Source organism: Canis lupus, chromosome 28, assembly GCF_011100685.1.
Source record: "Canis lupus familiaris isolate Mischka breed German Shepherd chromosome 28, alternate assembly UU_Cfam_GSD_1.0, whole genome shotgun sequence".
NCBI lineage: Eukaryota > Metazoa > Chordata > Mammalia > Carnivora > Canidae > Canis > Canis lupus.
The window spans coordinates 18101215-18119503 of record NC_049249.1 but is presented as its reverse complement, the minus strand read 5'-3'; the positions used below and the strand labels follow the sequence as shown (position 1 = coordinate 18119503).

The 18289-nt window shown below is 37.9% G+C and overlaps 1 long non-coding RNA gene across 6 annotated transcripts in view; it reads right to left on the bottom strand.

The window, feature by feature from the left end:
• The window catches only part of LOC102155227, an 81807-nt gene that overhangs the window by 11263 nt on the left and 52255 nt on the right, over positions 1–18289 (bottom strand). For 4 of the 6 annotated variants that reach the window (XR_005380570.1, XR_005380571.1, XR_005380568.1 and 1 more), the window contains one exon: positions 4898–5040. This is a non-coding gene — a long non-coding RNA (uncharacterized LOC102155227). Of the gene's footprint in view, positions 1–4897; positions 5041–18289 lie in introns of those variants that run through there. The other 2 variants (XR_005380573.1, XR_005380572.1) reach the window with 1 other exon arrangement.

The window sequence follows — 18289 nt, the reverse complement described above, 5'->3', positions numbered from 1 at the left end:
GGTCATCACCCGAATCAGGATATGTCCAACATACCAAAGCTTCTTTGGGCACCTTTTTAGTCAGGCTTCTCTCGTACCCAGACAAATACTGCTCTGATCTCTTTGACCATACATGAGATGTGCCTGTTCATAAACTCAATATAAATAGAAGCATACAGTGTGAGTTCATTTGTGTTATCTGATGCATTCAACTAAATTCATTTTACAGCTCACTAACGGGTTGCAACCTTCAGTTTGGAAAAAAAAATGCTGTAATGCATACCATCAACTGGTGTGCATCTGATTGCTTGGTGTGTTTTTTAAAAAAACAAACCACTCAGGCCTCTCCCACAGAGTTTCTGATTAAAATGTAGATTACCGGGACCTACTCCAGGCCAACTAACGCATACATCCTAGCGTGGTTCTGATGCAGGTTTGTTCAAGGACTACATTCTAATATGTTTTACAACCAGGTTTTTCAATCACTCTAAACAATGCTTTCACCATGTCACCACCTCTATCCCATCTAAGAAAATACAATGACTCCTTGTTTACTGCCTACTGAATCAAACCAAAGTACCTTCACCTGCCACATAAAGCCCTCCATCAAAGGGTCTTGCTTTCCTGGCTGATGCAGCTTCCTATTACACAGCACCGAGGATCTCCATGGTCATCAGTCTCCTTAGTGACCCCTGCTGCCCATTCAGCCCCGCACTGCAAAATCTAATGCTAACTTTTTCCTGCATTCAAGAATCTATCCATGCTCTTTAAATTGAATAACAGTCTCAGATTTGTATTCCCTGGAACCCGTGTTGGTGGTGGGTAGGTCTGTAATAGTCAAGTATGTAAGGCATTGGAGCTTCCTTCAGGCGATTGATTGACTTGTGTTAATTCTCCTCCACAAAACTGTGCTCTGTGTGATTTCTCTGTCAGAGAGAGCATCCTTTGGCCCTATCACCTTGTTAGAACAATGGTGCTATATGGTCTCCTGGGTATATTTGGAAACAGTTTGGTCTCATTTCTCCTTATGCTTTTGTACTCTGCAAATAGAAGAAGTAAAGGCCCTTAAGTTATGGCTAAAACAAAAGCTGTAGAAATCTATCACTAAAGGTAAAAAAAGAAGGAGCAGACTAAAAGAGAGAAGCCTGGGGAAGCTAAAGGCAAATTTCAATTTATGATCCTATGTTCTAGTCTCTGCTCTCTGACTCATATGAAACACAGTACAAATGCATGTTGATACCAGAGTTCAAAGCACTCTCTCAGTTATGTTCATTCATATAGTCATTCATTCATTCATTCTCGCTTTTATTCACCCAACATGTATTCTTGAGAGTACAATCTATGGTCTCTCAGGCACTTGTCTAGGCACTGAGACCCCAGCTATGAGTAAAAGAGTCTTTTACATTCAAAACAAAGGCTCTTACATTCTAGCAGGAACATGCAGAGAATAAACCTGTAAATATATCGAGTGACAGATCATAAATTTAGGTGAGAGGAAAAAAAGAATGCATTATTTACAAATGGTGATAATAGAAATTCTCCTCAATAAGGTAACATTTTAACAGACTTGAAAGAGGTGAGAGAGCAAGCTATCCAACTACCTAGAGAAGAGAAGGTCGGGCAGGAAAAAGAGGAACTGCAAAAGCCTTAAGGTGGAAGCCCTATTAGTGTTTGATGATCACCAATGAAGCTGTTATGAGGGAGCTCAGAAAAATACCATGATGCTAGAACACAAAGATCCTGGTAGGGCCTTGTGAGAACACAGCCACTTACTCTGAGCCAGTTAAGAATGAAATGGAGGGTTTTGAGGTAAGGCACACATGGTACATTTTGTATTTTCATAGATTTACTCCTGCTAGTGTGTTGAGAGAATAGAACACAGGGAAATCAAGGAGTAATCAAGGGAGGCTGTTACAGTAAACCGAGTATACAATGATGATAACTTGCATCAGGATGGCAGGATTGAAGGGGCTAAAAAAATGAGAACTATGAATATATTCTGAAGGCAGCAGTGACAAGATTTGTGAAAGTGTGAGGCACAAGTACAAGAGGGTAATCTAAGATAATTCCAAGGCTTTTGGTCTGAGGGGCATGAGAGATGGGCTCACCATTTCCTAACACTGCTGGAGCAGGTGGCAGAGGGTCTAGAAAGTAATTGTCCAACATGTTAAGTTTGAGGTGCCTTTCAGACATCCAAGTGGTGGTATCCAGAAGGCAGGGTACATAAAAGCATGGAGTTCATGTGATATGTTCAGTTCTGCAGTTCATGTGATATGTTCAGTTCTGCAGTTTATTTGATATGTTCAGTTCAGAGACAGGTCTTGGATTTGTCACTGCATAGATGGTATATAATAGTCATGAAATGGGATGGCTGTACAAAGAGAAGGAATGATATCTATGGAATGAGCCATTACCAATATATGACTGTCAGACAGGTGCGGAGAGGCCAATAAAGGAGATGGAAAAGTAATGTCCAGTGATGGAAGAGGACAAACAGGAAGATGTGGTGTCCCAGGAGCCAAGAAAAAAAAAAAGTAGTTTAACAAGGAACATGTTAATAAGGTCAAATACTCCTATAAGACAGTAGGATGAGGACTGAGAATTAACTACTGAATTTACAAATATAGAGTTCATTAGATTTTAACAAGAGAAGGTTCAGTGAATGTGTAAATACTTACAGAAAGGGGTTGAATAGAGAATTTCAGGAGGTAATTGGAGATAAAAATTATAAATAACTCTCTCAAGGATATTTGACACAAAGCAGATGAAAAAATGGTGGAATGCTTGAACTACCCAAACAAGTAAGTAGGAACAAGATACATACACATATATCTCATCTCTCTGTCTCTCGGTCTCTCTCTCTCTATATATATATGTGTGTGTGTGTGTGTGTGTGTGTATGTATCTGTAAATATATATATATATACATATATATACAAATATATTTGTAAGCTTAGAAAATCCAGTTGAGGGACGCCTGGGTTGCTCAGTGGTTGAGCATCTGCCTTTGGCTCAGGGTGTGATCCCAGGGTCCTGGGATAGAATCCCACATCGGGTTTCCCACAGGGAGACTGCTTCTTCCTCTGCTTGTGTCTCTGCCTCTCTCTTCTGTGTCCCTCATGAATAAATAAATAAAATCTTAAAAAAAAAAAAAAAGAAAATCCATTTGAGAGAAAAAAAAAAAAAAACTGAAGATGCAAGAGAGGAAGAGAGAGAATTCTTGAAGTGGTGTACCTAAGGAGGAGACAGGAAATGGGATCTGGGTAACAAGAGAGTTGCTAGCCTTTGGAGCATGAAGAGCTCACCTATAACATCAGGAAGGAAAAGTAAATGCATGGGTGCTGATGATAGATTTATGGTTGGGGGATTCTATAGAACTTCTCTTCTAATCGTTCCTGTTTTCTCTAGGAAATAAAAATCAAGGCCATCAACTGAGATTGAGCATGAGAAAGAAATGTTGGAGGAGCAAGAGGAAGTGTGTCTCCAACAGGAGAATGACAGAGTAAAAGGATTTCCAGGCAGCCCTGAAGGCCTATAGGACAGTCATGAGTGTGCAATGTCAGTGGTTGCAAGACTGGATGACCTTGTGTCAGTTCATCCTTATCATTCCCATCTTGCAGATAGAATATATTCTATGATGAGATGTAAGTTGCTAGAAGGCATATTGGCATCAGAGGTACCCCAGGTCCCAGTTCACTGCCCCCTGCCTATATACTGTTTTGTTTTGTCTTCAGTTTTGCACATGTTAGTTTTATTTCCCTAAGCAGACTTGAAACTCTTCTGGGATGGTAGTGTGTCTCCAATGCCATTGAGACTTTTATGGGACCTCATACCGTAAATGGCATAACATGTGTAATTCCACTATTTATGTCCTTAGCAAGTTTTTATTTTCTAGCTGTAAAAACTATGGCAGATGGGAAGCTTCCTGGAGCCTATTCCCTTAGAGAATGATATAAAGTGACTATTCCTTAATTATGGAGAAAATCAATTTAGGAAAAGGAGAATCAGTATATGTAAAGGATAGCATGAGTGTTCACCCCTTTCCATCTCTAAGAGTCTGCATCAAAGAAGAAGGAGACTCCAGATGAGCACTCCCTTTGTTTTAGATAGAAATAGCAATGGGGTATTATTTTAGTAAACTTCAAAATGTTGCAGCTGGACTTTATAATTACCTCAAAGGAAAATAAGTCCAAAGGTTTCAGAGTCACTGATAGCAGATCCCATTGGAGCCTATGTGCTTGATTCTAAAAGCAGTATATATTTTTTCTATAATGTCAACTAAAGATCTTCTCCCTCTGCCCCTTTAGTTAAGCCAAACTACTTACCTCTCTCCTTCTCAGGCTTGAGCTTGAAGGAATGGACAGGCTCTCAACTACAGAGAACAGACTGGTGGTGACCAGAGCAGAGGTAGGTGGAAGGATGGGTGAAATATAAGTGATGGGGATGAAAGAAGGCATTTGTCACAATGAGCACTCGCTGGTGTATGGAGGTGTTGACTCACTATATTGTACACTTAAAATGAATATAGCACTGTATGTTAACTATCCTGGAACTAAAATAAAAACTTAATAAAAAAATAATACATTTCTGAAGTCTCTAACTCAGCACACTAACTCTCAATGAACTGGAAAGCAGTTGTTCCTAAGAGATGGTCTTTCAAGGTCCTTAGCATTATAGATGTGATAGGCCTTGCAATAATAATATAAACATTAATTGGAAAAAATAAGAGTCTGAGCTTTTGTCTCCATTGTGAATAAACAATTTACTCATGGGACTGAAGGAAAACCAGATACAACCTCATTGGTATCTCAAAAGAAACTCAAAATTTATAATCTGACTGGCTTTATTTTGAAGTTGATCAAAAACTATTTTTTAAAAAACACATCTAATTCAAGTCACTGGGCTAAAACAGGCAATATATAACAATGAATTTTCATATACTCCATTGTTCAAAAAGCACTGGTTTTGGAAGAAGTAGTTTTAAAACTGAGTCTCTGTGCCACCTACTCATTCCATGCTCCAGCACAATGTAGTTTACTCCTCTGAGCCAAGCTTCATAACCTGTGAAGTAAAGATAATAATATTAGGCTCTGATTTCTGGTCTAGCATGTAAGAAGCCTAAAAGTCTTCATTTTGTCCTAACAACAAGTAAAAGGCTGAACAAATTGAAAAAAAAAATCAATAATTCTTCTTAGCTCTGGCAAAGAAGAGAGGTCACAGGGCAAACCACTCACCCCCAAATTGGAAAGACACACAGGCAGATAATAGAGATTTATAATTTATCAAAGCAGAAACCTCTTGCAGAACCAGTATGGGAGTAGAATAACATGAAATGTAATTAACAAATTGCTGGAGGCTTAGCATGAATAAACCTGAGATATAAAAATTTCAGGGGATCCTTTTATTAGGGGGGGGGGGGGTGGATCTTGGCATTTGAGGAGTTTTACCTCCAGGAGTTTCTTGCAGTGAAACAAAGAAAAATCACCTCATGTTTCCATAAAGGGAGGGGTGGGGGGGGAAAGGAACAATTTTGAAATATACAACATTGTGTTCTTAACAAGGCCTGTTCCCAGCAAAAACTATTTTACCAGAGTCTAACATGCTGGAGTTTATCAGAGCCTAAACAACTTGGAGAAAGGAAATACCTAAGTCAAGCTCTCTCCAGCCATCCTGTCTCACCTAAAGGTTGGTGGTGGGGTAGTGGGGAGAGGCATGAGAAACAGAAACGAAGTTCACAGTCCAGGGGCACAGACTTACCAAAAGACTGCTAACACATCAAAGGACCAAAGAAGTCTTCCTCTCCCCCTACACCTTATCACTACATTACTAAAGGTCAATTTACTTCAGTTCATTTTACCCAGCATATCATGTCCACCTTTCAATAAAAAATTACAAGGCAAGCTAAAAGATTTAAAACAAAAGGAAAAACACAGCTTGAAGAGACTGAAGAAGCATCAGAGCCAGAGTGAGATGGCAGGAATGTCGGAAGAATCAGATCAGGATTTTTTTAAAACTATGATTAATATGCTAAGGGATTTAATGGAATAAGTGGAAAACATGAAAGAGCAGATGGATAATGTGAGCAGAGAGATGAAAAGTCTAAGAAATAAAAAGAAATGCTGGAGATCAAAAACACTAATAGAAATGAAGAATGTCTTTGATGGGCTCATTAGTGGCTGGACATGGCTTTTTTCAAAAAATAAAATAAAACAAAAACCAGCTCTTTGAAAAGATCCATAAAATCAATAAGCCTCTAGCTAGGCTGTGAAAAAGAGAGAAAACACAATTTACTAATATCACAAATGAAAGAAGGAATTACTACAGATCCCATGGACATTAAAAGGATAAAAAAAGGAATTTATGAAAAACTCTATGCCTAAAAAATTGATAACCTAGATAAAATGGGCCAATTCTTTAAAAGACACATCTTTCAGAACTCACACATAAAAGAAGCCAATCTGAATAGACCTATCACTATTAAAGTAATTGAATAAATAATAATCTTCCAGAACAGAAAGCACTAGCTCTAGATGGGTTCACTGGTGAGTTCTATGAAACATTTAAGGAAAAAATTATATCAATTCTCTACAACCTCTTTCAGAAGATAAAACCAGAGGGAATGCTTTCTAATTCCTTCTATGAGGTCAACATCACCAAAACCAAAACCAGACAAAGACATTACAAGAAAAAAAAAAAAAACCTGCAGATAAATATTTCACAGGAACACAAATAAAAAATACTCATCATAATATTAACAAATTAAATCCAATAATGTACACAAATTATGCAAATCACTGAGTATAATACATTGCAAGTATACAAGACTGGTTCAACATTCAAAAATGAATTACTGTGATATATCATATCAAAAGCCTAAAAAAGAAAAAGACATTCCTGTTTAAATAGCTGCAGAAAGAGCATTTGACCTATTCATGATAACAAAAATAATAAAAAAAAAAAACTGTCAGCAAATTAGGAATAGAGAGAAACTTTCTCAACTTGGCAAAGAATACTTATAAACCTATACATAATATCACCCTTATTGGTAAGAACTAGAAACTTTCTGGCTAAGACCAGGAACAAAGAAAGGATGTCCCTTCTCACTACTGCTTTTTAACATTGTACTAGAAATCCTAGCTAATACAATAAGACAAGAAAAGGAAATAAAACCTGTGCCAGTTAGGAAGAAAGAAAACTGATTTTGTTTGCAAATGATACAATCATCTGTGTGGAAAATATGAAAGAATTGAAGAAAAAAAACCTCTTGAAACTAGTAAGTGACTAATAGCAAGTTTTTGAACTATAATGTTAATATACAAGAGTCAATTATTTTCCTATTTACTTGTAATGAACAAGTGTTATTTAAAATACAAAACACAATACCATTTATATTAGCGTCCCCCAAAATAAAATGTTTCAGTATAAATCTAGCAAAATATGTATAAGATCTACATGAGGAAGACTACAAAACTCTGAGGAAAGACATCAAAGAAAAACTAAATAAAATGGAGAGACATTCATATTCATGGATAGAAAGATTCAATATTGTCAAGATGTCAATTCTTCACAATTTGATCTACACATTCAATGCAATTCCAATCAAAATCCAAGTAAGTTATTTTGTGGATACTGACAAATTGATTCTCAAGTTTATTTGGAGAAGAAAAGGACACAGAACATCTAGCGCAATACTGAATGAGAACAAAGTTGAAAGACTAATACTACCCAACCTCAAGACTTAGTATAAAGCTACAAAAATCAAGTCAGTGTGATATTAGTTAAAGAATGGACAAATAGATCAATGAAACAGAATAGGGAGCCAGAAAGAGACCCACATAAATATAGGCAACTGATCTTTAACAAAGCAACCAAGTCAATACAAGATAGTCTTTTCAACAAATGGTGCTGGAACTCTCAACATCCACATGCAAAAAATGAATCGAGATACAGACTTTAAACCCTTAACAAAAATTTACTCAAAATGGATCATAGACTTAAAACTAAAATGTAAAACTATAAGACTCCTAGAAGACATAATAGGAGAAAATCTCAATGATCTTGGATATAACGATAAATGACCTTGGCTATGGTAATGACCTTTTCAATACAACACCAAAGTCAAAATCCATGAAGGAAATAATTGATAAGCTGCACTTCATTAAAATTTTAAAATTCTGCTCTGCAAAAGATGATGTCAAGAGATGAGATGATAAGCTACAGACTGAGAGAAAATACTTACAAAAGAGACATCTGATAAAGGACTATTGCTCAAAATATACAAGGAATCCTTAAAACAATAAGAAAACAACCTAATTTAAAAATAGGCTAAAGATCATAAAAGACACTTTACTAAAGAAGATATAAAGTTACAAGAAAGTGTATTAAACGTTGCTCAACCTCATATGTAATTAGGGAATTGAAACTTAAAAACAATGAGGCACAACTACACACCTACCTATTAGATGACCAAAGCCTTAGACACTGACAATACTAAATGCTGGTGAAGATGTGGAACTCTCATCATTATGCATATGAATACAAAATGGTACAATCACTTGGAAGACAGTTTTACAGTTTCTTACAAAACTAAGCATACTGGGCAGCCCCGGTGGCGCAGCGGTTTAGCGCCACCTGCAGCCCAGGGCGTGATCCTGGGGACCCGAGATGGAGTCCGGCATCGGGCTCTCTGCATGGAGCCTGCTTCTCCCTCTGCCTGTGTCTCTGCCTCTCTCTCTCTGTGTCTCTATGAATAAATAAATAAAATCTTAAAAAAAAAAACAACTAAGCATACTTTACATAATCCAGCAATCACACTGTAATTACCCAAATGAATTGAAAATATAAGTCCACACAAAAACCTGCATAAGCATGTTTATAGTATATTTACTTGTAATTCCCAACATTTGAAAGCAACCAAAATATCCTTCAGTAGATTAGTGAATAAATGGTACACTAAGACAATGGAATATTATTCAGTACCAAAAATTAATGAGTCATCAAGCCATAAAGAAACATGGAGAAAACCTAAATGCATATTACTAAGTGAAAGAAGCCAATAAAAGGCTACTTACTGTAAGATTCCAAACAGAAGGCATTCTAGAAAAGGTAAAACTATGGCAATTATAAGATTAATGGTAGTCAGTGGTTAGGCAGGAGGGAGCGATAAAACAGAGTGAACAGAGTGTTTTTAGGGTGCAGTGAACAGAGAATTTTTAGGGTAGTGAAACTATTCTGAACAATAGTACAATGATAGATACATGTCCTTATACATTCATCAAAATCCATATAATGCACAACACCAAGATTGAACCTTAATGTAAACTATGAACTTTGGTTGATAATTGGTTCTAGAATTTCTGCTCCAGAATCCCTACTAGGCTAGAGGATCTTGTTTCCAATTAATGATTTAATATGTAATGCCCTAACTAGATTCAAATTCCATGAGGACAGCAATCTAATCTGTTTTGCTCATAGCTGAATACTCATCATCTTGCATAGTATGAACAAAATAGGCATTTGTTAAATAAAACATATGGAAAGTAACAGGCAGATAAAATAAATAATAGCACAATCAGATGTTTTTTTAAAAGAGAATTTAATGAAAGAACCACTAAAAGTGTGGGCAGGTTTAAAGGAGCCACCAAATTATCTTAAGGTACCTAGCAATTAGCAGCAGTGAGAAACCATTGCTACATCTAGACCTGGAAAAGCAGGGGAGAAACAATATGATCAAAGCATAATAATAAGTGAAGCAGTGCAAGAGTTGCCACCTGCAAGGGAATGAAGTTATAGAGGGCAGAAGCCAGTGCCGGAAATGTGTGCCAATGTAGGGAGGAAGTAGGTAAGAAAAACCCTCCTCTCTCCTGCATTAGTATCCTTCTTGTGTATACCAATGGTAAACCAGAAGTCAAGAATGCATAATAGAGTTCATAGAAGTCAGTCTCTCGGGGTCCCAAGGCATGCAGAGAACAAATATTAGTGAACTGGGGGAAGGAGAGGTTGGCGATGGACAATAATCAACACAAGGATGATGTTATTTAGAAAGGATCTTTGATATCTTAATATTGGATAAGAATAAAATGCAAATACATGGAAAAATTTGACAAAGGAGAAGTTTCCATCTGTTCATTATTCAAGCAACTCTGAAAAATAAGATGCTAGTAAATCTGAAAGAGTTGGAACACCATCCGGAATATACAGAATTAATAACATTTTGCTGTAAAGAATTGTCGTTCTAAATTGCTAAAGGTGTGAAGAAGCAGTTTGTCCTTTGGCATCCCCTTTAATCTAAATATACTCAGTAAGAAAATGATACAGCTCAAACTTCCTTCTTCCACCTCAGAAGCCCAGCCCAACCACTGCTCAGTTCAACCAATTAGTAATTTGCAGGGGGAAACATGAACCAATTAATGCTGATGATTGCAGGCCACTAATTGGCTACTGGGCTGTCGGAGCGGCTTTGCAGTTGCTAAATCAAATTGATAGCTAAGGGCCATGAGCTGTTCAGCTGTTTGCTCTTCTCGTTTGGGACTTCAAGGCCAGGGAGGAGGAGTGGTTTCCCATGACATTTCAGTCACTCTGTCATGACCAGCCCATCATCTTCATGGCTGTGCATGGTCAGTATATTTACCCATAATTGTGGGGTTGGTTACAAGACTGTGGCTCTGGAAAGGCACGAGGCTGCCACTCTTGGGGAGATGTTCTCATCCTGTCTGACAGGCAGCAAGGCATGTGAGGTGAACTGTGAAGTCGATGCACTTCTGGAGAAAGCAGTGTGACTTTTTTGGAGGCCACACAGTTGGAGGCTAGAGCAAAAGTGTAATGGGTCACCAAAGAAGGGGAATCCATCAGGGGAGCTGCTCAGACCCCTTAGAGGCAGGATGCCTGGGGCTGAGTATAGCCAATACGTCCAAGTCACTGCTTGTCTCATGGATACCTTGTGCCATCTCTGATAAATGAGAGGATTCATTAATGAGCACTGCTGGACTTGACAGAAGAATATGTGCTATATGACATTGATGTAAGGATTCCAGTTTTATAAACATATACAAACTCACAAGAAAGTAAACATCAAAATGTGTGCTGTTCCTTTCAAAATAGTCCTCTTTGAAGGCATGTTACTTACTCCAAAGATGCTGTAACGTCTCCAGTTATGTCTGAGCATCTTTTTGGAGCATAAAAAAACAAATATTGGCAGCTCTAAAAACAAATACAAAACAAAAACCAACCAACCAAATAAAACAGCTCTTAATGGTTTACAACAGTGTTTCTTAACCAGGGACCCTGCTCCACCCAGCCCTTTTGTCCCAGCCCTTATTCACCCTGGGACATTTGTCAATGAATGGTGACATTTCTGGTTACTACAACTAGGAGTGTGGAGGGGGAAGATGCTATTGACATCTAAGGAGTAGAGACCTAAGGGGTGCTACTAAACATCCTACAATGTACAGAACAACCCCCAAAACAATGAATTATCCAATCCAAGATGTCAATAGTGTCAAGGTTGAGAAGCCCTGATTTACACTGATTTCTTTCAAGAGGAAATTTGGTTGATTTTGTGGAACTATCTAAAGGTCAGTCAGAGGTAAGTCTGGTGATTAAGGAGGTCCACCAAGCTGGAAAAGCCATTCCTGGACTAAAATAAGGGTAATTATAGAGTAATGAGACTGATTTTCTTACATGATAATTTCTAACATGGAGTCCACACAAAGAAAGGTTTCAAGCAATATTGCCACTCATTTTTTAATCCTTCAATTCATTAAATATTTATTAAGTATTTAATATGTGCTAGGAACCAATTAGCAAAACAAAATTCTTATGTTGAAAGAACTCTTAGTCTAGAAGCAATACAGGGTAATGTACCAGGCCTGTCTGATAAGTAAACTCTTTTAACTCTTTCATTATTCTTTCAAAAGGTTGTTTCTTTTTTTTAAGACTTTATTTATTTATTTGAGAGAAAAAGCAAGAGAGAGAGAGAGAGAGAGAGCATGAGCAGGGTGAGGGGGAGAGGAAGAAGCAGATTCTCCACTGAGCAGGGAGCCCAATTTGGGGCTCAGTCTTGGGACTCCCAGATTATGACCTAAGCTGAAGGCAGACACTTAACTGACTGAGCCACCCAGGTGTCCCAAAAGGTTGTTTCTTATGAGGATTATATAAATTAAGAAACACAAAACCTTTCTCACAGTTACTTGGCACATAGTAAATACTCAATATTTGCTAAATACAAATTATTAATATTAAAAATGCAAAAAACATATATGATTTTCCAAATGGATTCCTTTGAGGAATAAATATTCTTTAGAAGCATACCTTCAGTTATCCTTGTAAATACACACATACTGCCAATTGTATTTTTAGGCCATGATTAACAATGTTTTCCACCAAGAGAAATATGACTACATCCTCATTGGATTTGATGTAACAAATCAGAAAACAACAGCAACAAGCATCTTGTAGATACTTGTCTAGCCTTTCTAATCTGGAAGGCGCTATACAGGTAATGTCCTAGATATAAAATAATACATGCAACTATCTCTGCCTTCATCTGACTTTTAATAATCTTGAGGAGACAAACCACAAGATAATTAACCAGGAAAAATTAGCAGGGGCCACAAATGGCAGAGAAGTTCAAAAGAGGGCAGGATCCTTATAGGTTCCTAAGAGGAACATGTCCAGAGGACAGTATCCAAATAAGAATACAACAGACAGACAGACAGACTTTGGCCTCTGTTTTTCTCATCCATAAAGGTCTCAGGAAAATAGAAGTGTATCAAACCATGACTTACAAAGAAGGTGCCAGAAAATTCTGCAATAAGATGATTTTGTAATGGTGTTTTTAAAGGGAGAAGAAAGGAAGGGCCTGAACCAGTTGGAAGCTAAGAAGTCAGTCTCACTATTAAAATTAGTAGTTAAAAATTACTATTTATTTATTTATTTTTCATTTATTTATTTATTTTTAAAAGATTTTATTTATTTATTCATGAGAGACACACAGAGAGAGAGAGAGAGGCAGAGACACAGAGGGAGAAAGAGGCTCCATGCCGGGAGCCTGACGTGGGACTCAATCCTCCAAATCTCCAGGATCACACCCTGGGCTGAAGGTGGCACTAAACCACTGAGCCACCCGGGCTGCCCTAAAAAATTATTTTTTAAATGGTAGTAGTTAAAAATTATTTTAGACTGAGCAGATGGAGTCAGGGAGGGCCCCCAGTGACTCACTGGAGAAGCTCAGGGCTCCACGTGTTATGAACCTCAACATTATCATAAAAAATGCAGCTTCTTTTCTGAGCAAGAAGCACCTTGCTGATACTTTCTGAGACTGGACCTACATTGAATATTCATGAGTGTCTCCTGGAATGCCTGTTTAGTATTAAGCAAAAGAAGGGCTAGAAAAGGTGGTATGTAAATCAAATCTCTGCATACCAAATTCTACTTGAAATGAACGAAGGGGGTTCATTATTCAAAGGAACTTTGTAATAAATCCTTATGAAAAGCAAGTAAGGGATTTTTGGGATTGTCCCAGCTTGACCATCTTCTAACTGTGGGACTCAGAATAAGTCATTTCAACCCACTGAAACCTATTAGGACTCCACATTATAAATGAAGAGACTCTCACCTCAGCCTCTCCCAAAAGGTTGTAGTAAGCCTCAGGGGAGTTAGTTAATGTATGTGACAGTACCTTGTAAACTTTTAAATTGTGAGCCACTTCAATTTCTTGAAGACCTCTGATTTCATCTAACAGGCTGTTTTACAATGACTGCTTCCTACTAAGCTGAGACACGTTTTAGGGTAAGAAAAGTTTGAATTTGCCAACATCATATGATAAACCTAATTATTTCAGCCTTCTCTGTTTATGAAATGGTATCCCTGAACTAATCTTGGATCAGGAGCTTAAGACCTAAACGCTGTGAGCCAGTTGTCTCACCTTGAAAACACCAGGAAAATTACGACAATTTGCTCTATAGAATGTTGGTACAAAAGAACAGGCTAACAAATGGGAAGATATTTTTAAGTGAATAGTATTATGCTCTTAATATATAGGGAAGCAATGTTAATTTCTTGTCTTCTACTGGAGTTATAAATTTGAGTTAAACTTGGTGTTTACAAGGAGGAGGCACATCTTGGCAGGAATTCACATTGCTTCAGGAGAACCTCTTCCCATCCCTGACCACACATGCTCCAGGGTGTGTCTCAGGGATTGAGTAGGTCCATTCTTAAAGAACCTTGTGGCACATCTTCATGAAAAGCACATAAAAAGTTATGGATTTTCCCACCTTTACTGTTTTCTGAGTATGAGAAAACAGAAACAAAAATATTCTGTGCTGCCATTTATCTATCAGGGACTATGCAGTGATAAAATTCTATAGCTGATAGAAGCCTTATCTGAACAAAACCTGTATGTTTATGCTTTGAGGTTTCCAGGAAGTAAGGAACTCAAATAGTGATTATTCTTAATAGTGTTCTATTAAACTAGACTATTAAATCAGACTATTTGGTCCCTAACAGGAATTGCTTGATGAAAAGGATGAACCCAGGATGGCTCTAGCAGACCAGCAGACTAATTGCTTTATAAGTGTTTTAACGGAGTTTCAAGAGGCAGTGCAAACCAATGGTCCATCAGAGAGAAAAGTAAGACTTTCTCCTCTATCTTCATTCTCACTGATTAAGCTCTCTGCCCATAGGCTAGCTGTAGGCTCCATGTCCAAAATGTACCCAAACTTCTCTCCATTTCATGTCTTAGTAGCTTCCAGACAACAAATGTCTGGAACAACAAATGTCCCAAACAGCATGTCTGGTTCTTCTTCATGATGAATTTCAATGTTTACTTTTTAGTTTCAAATATATGCTTATTTGTGAATCTGTGTTTGATTAAAAAAAAAAAAAAACTTCTATAATCCAAAACTACCAAATACCATAAACTGAAGGAGAAGATATAAAGTCAAGCCAAAATCCAAGTCGATCATGAATACAAGGGACAATGATTAACCACCTCAGCATGTTGAGGAAAATCACAATATCACTGATAATGAAAGAGTATGTTATGCAGAGATCTTGAAATCCATTCCTTCTCTCTTTTGTTCATTCAACCTATGAATCACTCCTCCTGTCTCAGACACTGTTCTAGGTTCTGGGTTGCAGTGGTAGTGAGCACATTAGCAGACTCAGTGCTTTCTGGAAGCTTAAAAATGCAGCTAGAACGAGTTGGGGAGGTGGGGGCAATACACGAATGAACATGCAAGGAAATATGGGTGGCAAGAGCTGTGTTGAACCCAAGCAGGCTAGCAAGAGTTGTTCCTCTATCAAAAGGCCGTGAAACAATGGAATATCACTCAGCCATTAGAGACGACAAATACCCACCATTTGCTTTGACGTGGATGGAGGGTATGTGGAACTGGAGAGTATTATGCTGAGTGAAGTAAGTCAATCGGAGGAGGACAAACATTATATGGTAATTAATTTGGGGAATATAAAGAATAGTGAAAGGGAATAAAAGGGAAAGGAGAAAAAATGAGTGGGAAATATCAGAAAGGGAGACAGAACATGAGAGACTCCTAACTCTGGGAAACGAACAAGGGCTGGTGGAAAGAGAGGTGGGTGGGGGGTGGGGGTGACTGGGTGATGGGCACTGAGGGGGGCACTTGATGGAATGAGCACTGGGTGTTATGCTATATGTTGGCAAATTGAACTCCAATTAAAAAAAAAAAAAAAAAAAAAGGCCGTGAAACAGCTCAGTGAGTAGCTGGGAGGCCTACCAGCACGAAGTTCACAAAATATCTGATTTCAGCAAGGTATCATGGCCAGGGAACTCTGAATCAGGGATTGGCACCTGGTCCAAGCCTCTCTCCTCTATGCCATGCTGTGTTGAAGAGTCTTATTTTTGTCATATTCACATGACCAGACACATGCACGTTCTGATGCATAACCTATGGTATCAGCAGGATATTAACAGTGACACTCAGGGCAGCAATTCACCGAAGAAAGATGGAAGGGTCTAGAGCTATATGGAGTCGAATTTGAATTCTAGCTTTTTCTGCTTACTGTCCCTGTGAACACTGATCTCTCTTGTGCCTCTGTTTCCCTTCTGTTAATAATAATCCATAGATGATAGGTTGTTGAAGGGGGTCCAAGGAAGATTTAATTTTTGTTTTTAAAATATTACCTCGCACAAGATTGCAGGATTGGTTGAGTAAGGAAAATCCTATTTGGTAGAAAGCAGATTGTGGTAATTTGCAAAGAGTGTTTTCTATTAACCATGATATGAGAGGCAATTAAATCCCAGAAGAAAAATGTTGAAAGCTCAATATCAGCTCTTAATATGCTGGAATGTTAGTTAATGACTTGGTTAATTTGTGGGAAGTTTTGTTCTTATTTGTTTTTTAATTCCAGTATGGTTGACATACTGTGTTATATTAGCATGCAATTACTGTGTTATATATTGAGCTGTGCAATATAGCGATTCAACAATTCCATATATTACTCAGTGCTCACCATGCTAAGCATCCTCCTCCCCCTCTTCCCCCTTCTCCTTCTTCCTCCTCCTCCTCCTCCTCCTCCTCCTCCTCCTTCTTCTTCTTCTTCTTCTTCTTCTTCTCCTTCTTCTTCTTCTTCTCCTTCTCCTCCTCCTCCTCCTCCTCCTTCTCCTTCTTCTTCTTCTTCTTCCCCCTCCTCCTCCTCCTCCTCCTCCTCCTCCTCCAGTGTACTCTTCAATCCCCATCACTGATTTCACCCAGCCTGCCACCTACCTCCCCTCTGGTAACCATCAGATTGTTCTCTATAGTAAAAAGTTTGGTTTTTTGTTTGTCTCTTTTTTTTTTTTTCCTTTTAGTGTGTTTTGTTTCTTAAATTTGATTTGGGGAGAATGTTCAGCTTTGCCTCTCCTTTATAATCTTATGGCCAAATTATAATAAATATGTATAAAAATATTTCTATCTTTAAAAATTGAATTATAAGTGTTTCTGAAGCTATAGCTGAAAAAAAAGAAGCCAGAACTAACACTAATCTTAAAATATCAGTCACACTAATTCTGAATGATAAAAATCTGGTCTCAGGGGATTTTTATAGACCTCCAAATCAGTTTGAAGGTCAGGTCACCTACATCTAAGAAGTACTAAACAAAATCAGCCAAGTTTCCAACATGGTAGAAAGTGTCCTTCCAAGGAAATAGGAAGAAATGAAATTGAGTTTCACCACACAAATGTCTGCTTATTTTTTGGAATTTTATGTATATCTGTTGTCAGCTGAGGTTCTGAAAAATAGTTTATGCATGACTAAATGTTCATGGGGAATCAGTAATTTATTTTAATTTCTATGTTTTAGGCTCTTTAATTAAAGGAAGTCAGCTATAAGCCTCAATTTGTAAGGTTGTTTTGAAGTTTTAGAAAGACACCTTAATTCATGTGTCATAGGACTCGCACATAATAGGCACTCAATAAAACTTAGATATCATTATCATGATTGTTCCTCCCAAGAAATTTAGTTCATAAAATCATAAAATAACACTGGCACTAAAAGAATACTTCATGAAAGCAAGAACTGTTCTGCTCATAGTTTTTAGAACCTTCTTTGGCCAATGCCTGGGAAGTAATGGGAGGGAATCTGTTTCTAATTACAGTATTTTCTGTATGTCATTTGCTTAAAAAAATTACCTCAAACTCATTTACAAGTATTGAAGAAATATTTAAGAAATATAAATTTGGAAAGGAACTCTTGTATTGGCTAGCTTAGGACTGCCATGTGTTCTGGCCAGCCTTGATCACACAGAATGCAAGGTTAAGGTATCCAGCATTTTGCTCATTTTAACTGACGCTGTCTCTCCCAATTCTCCAATTCCTAAATAAAAGGAATATCTTCTAACCATATGGTCAGTGTTTACCAGGAAGCCTGTTCTGGCAATAATTTCTGTATCTATATGGATCCAGGACGTCAAGGAACATTCACCGGAGAAATGAAGACAAGCCTCATGCATGTCCATCACTACCATAGAATGTAGCAGTGTTTCCTCCACATTGTAGGTTTCTTTTTTTTTTTTTTTAAGATTTTATTTATTTATTCATGAGACACAGAGAAACAGAGACAGAGACATAGACAGAGGGAGAAGCAGGCTCCTCACAGGGAGCCCGATGTGGTACTTGATCCCCAGACCCGGGATCACACCCTGAGCCGAAGGCAGATGCTCAATCGCTGAGCCACCCAGGCGTCCCCACCTGGGAAGGTTAAATGAATGCTTGACACAGGAGCAGTTCTGTGTGTTCACTCTCCAGGGAGTGAACAGAGCGAGGAGAAATTATATGGAACTTCAAAAGTATTTTTA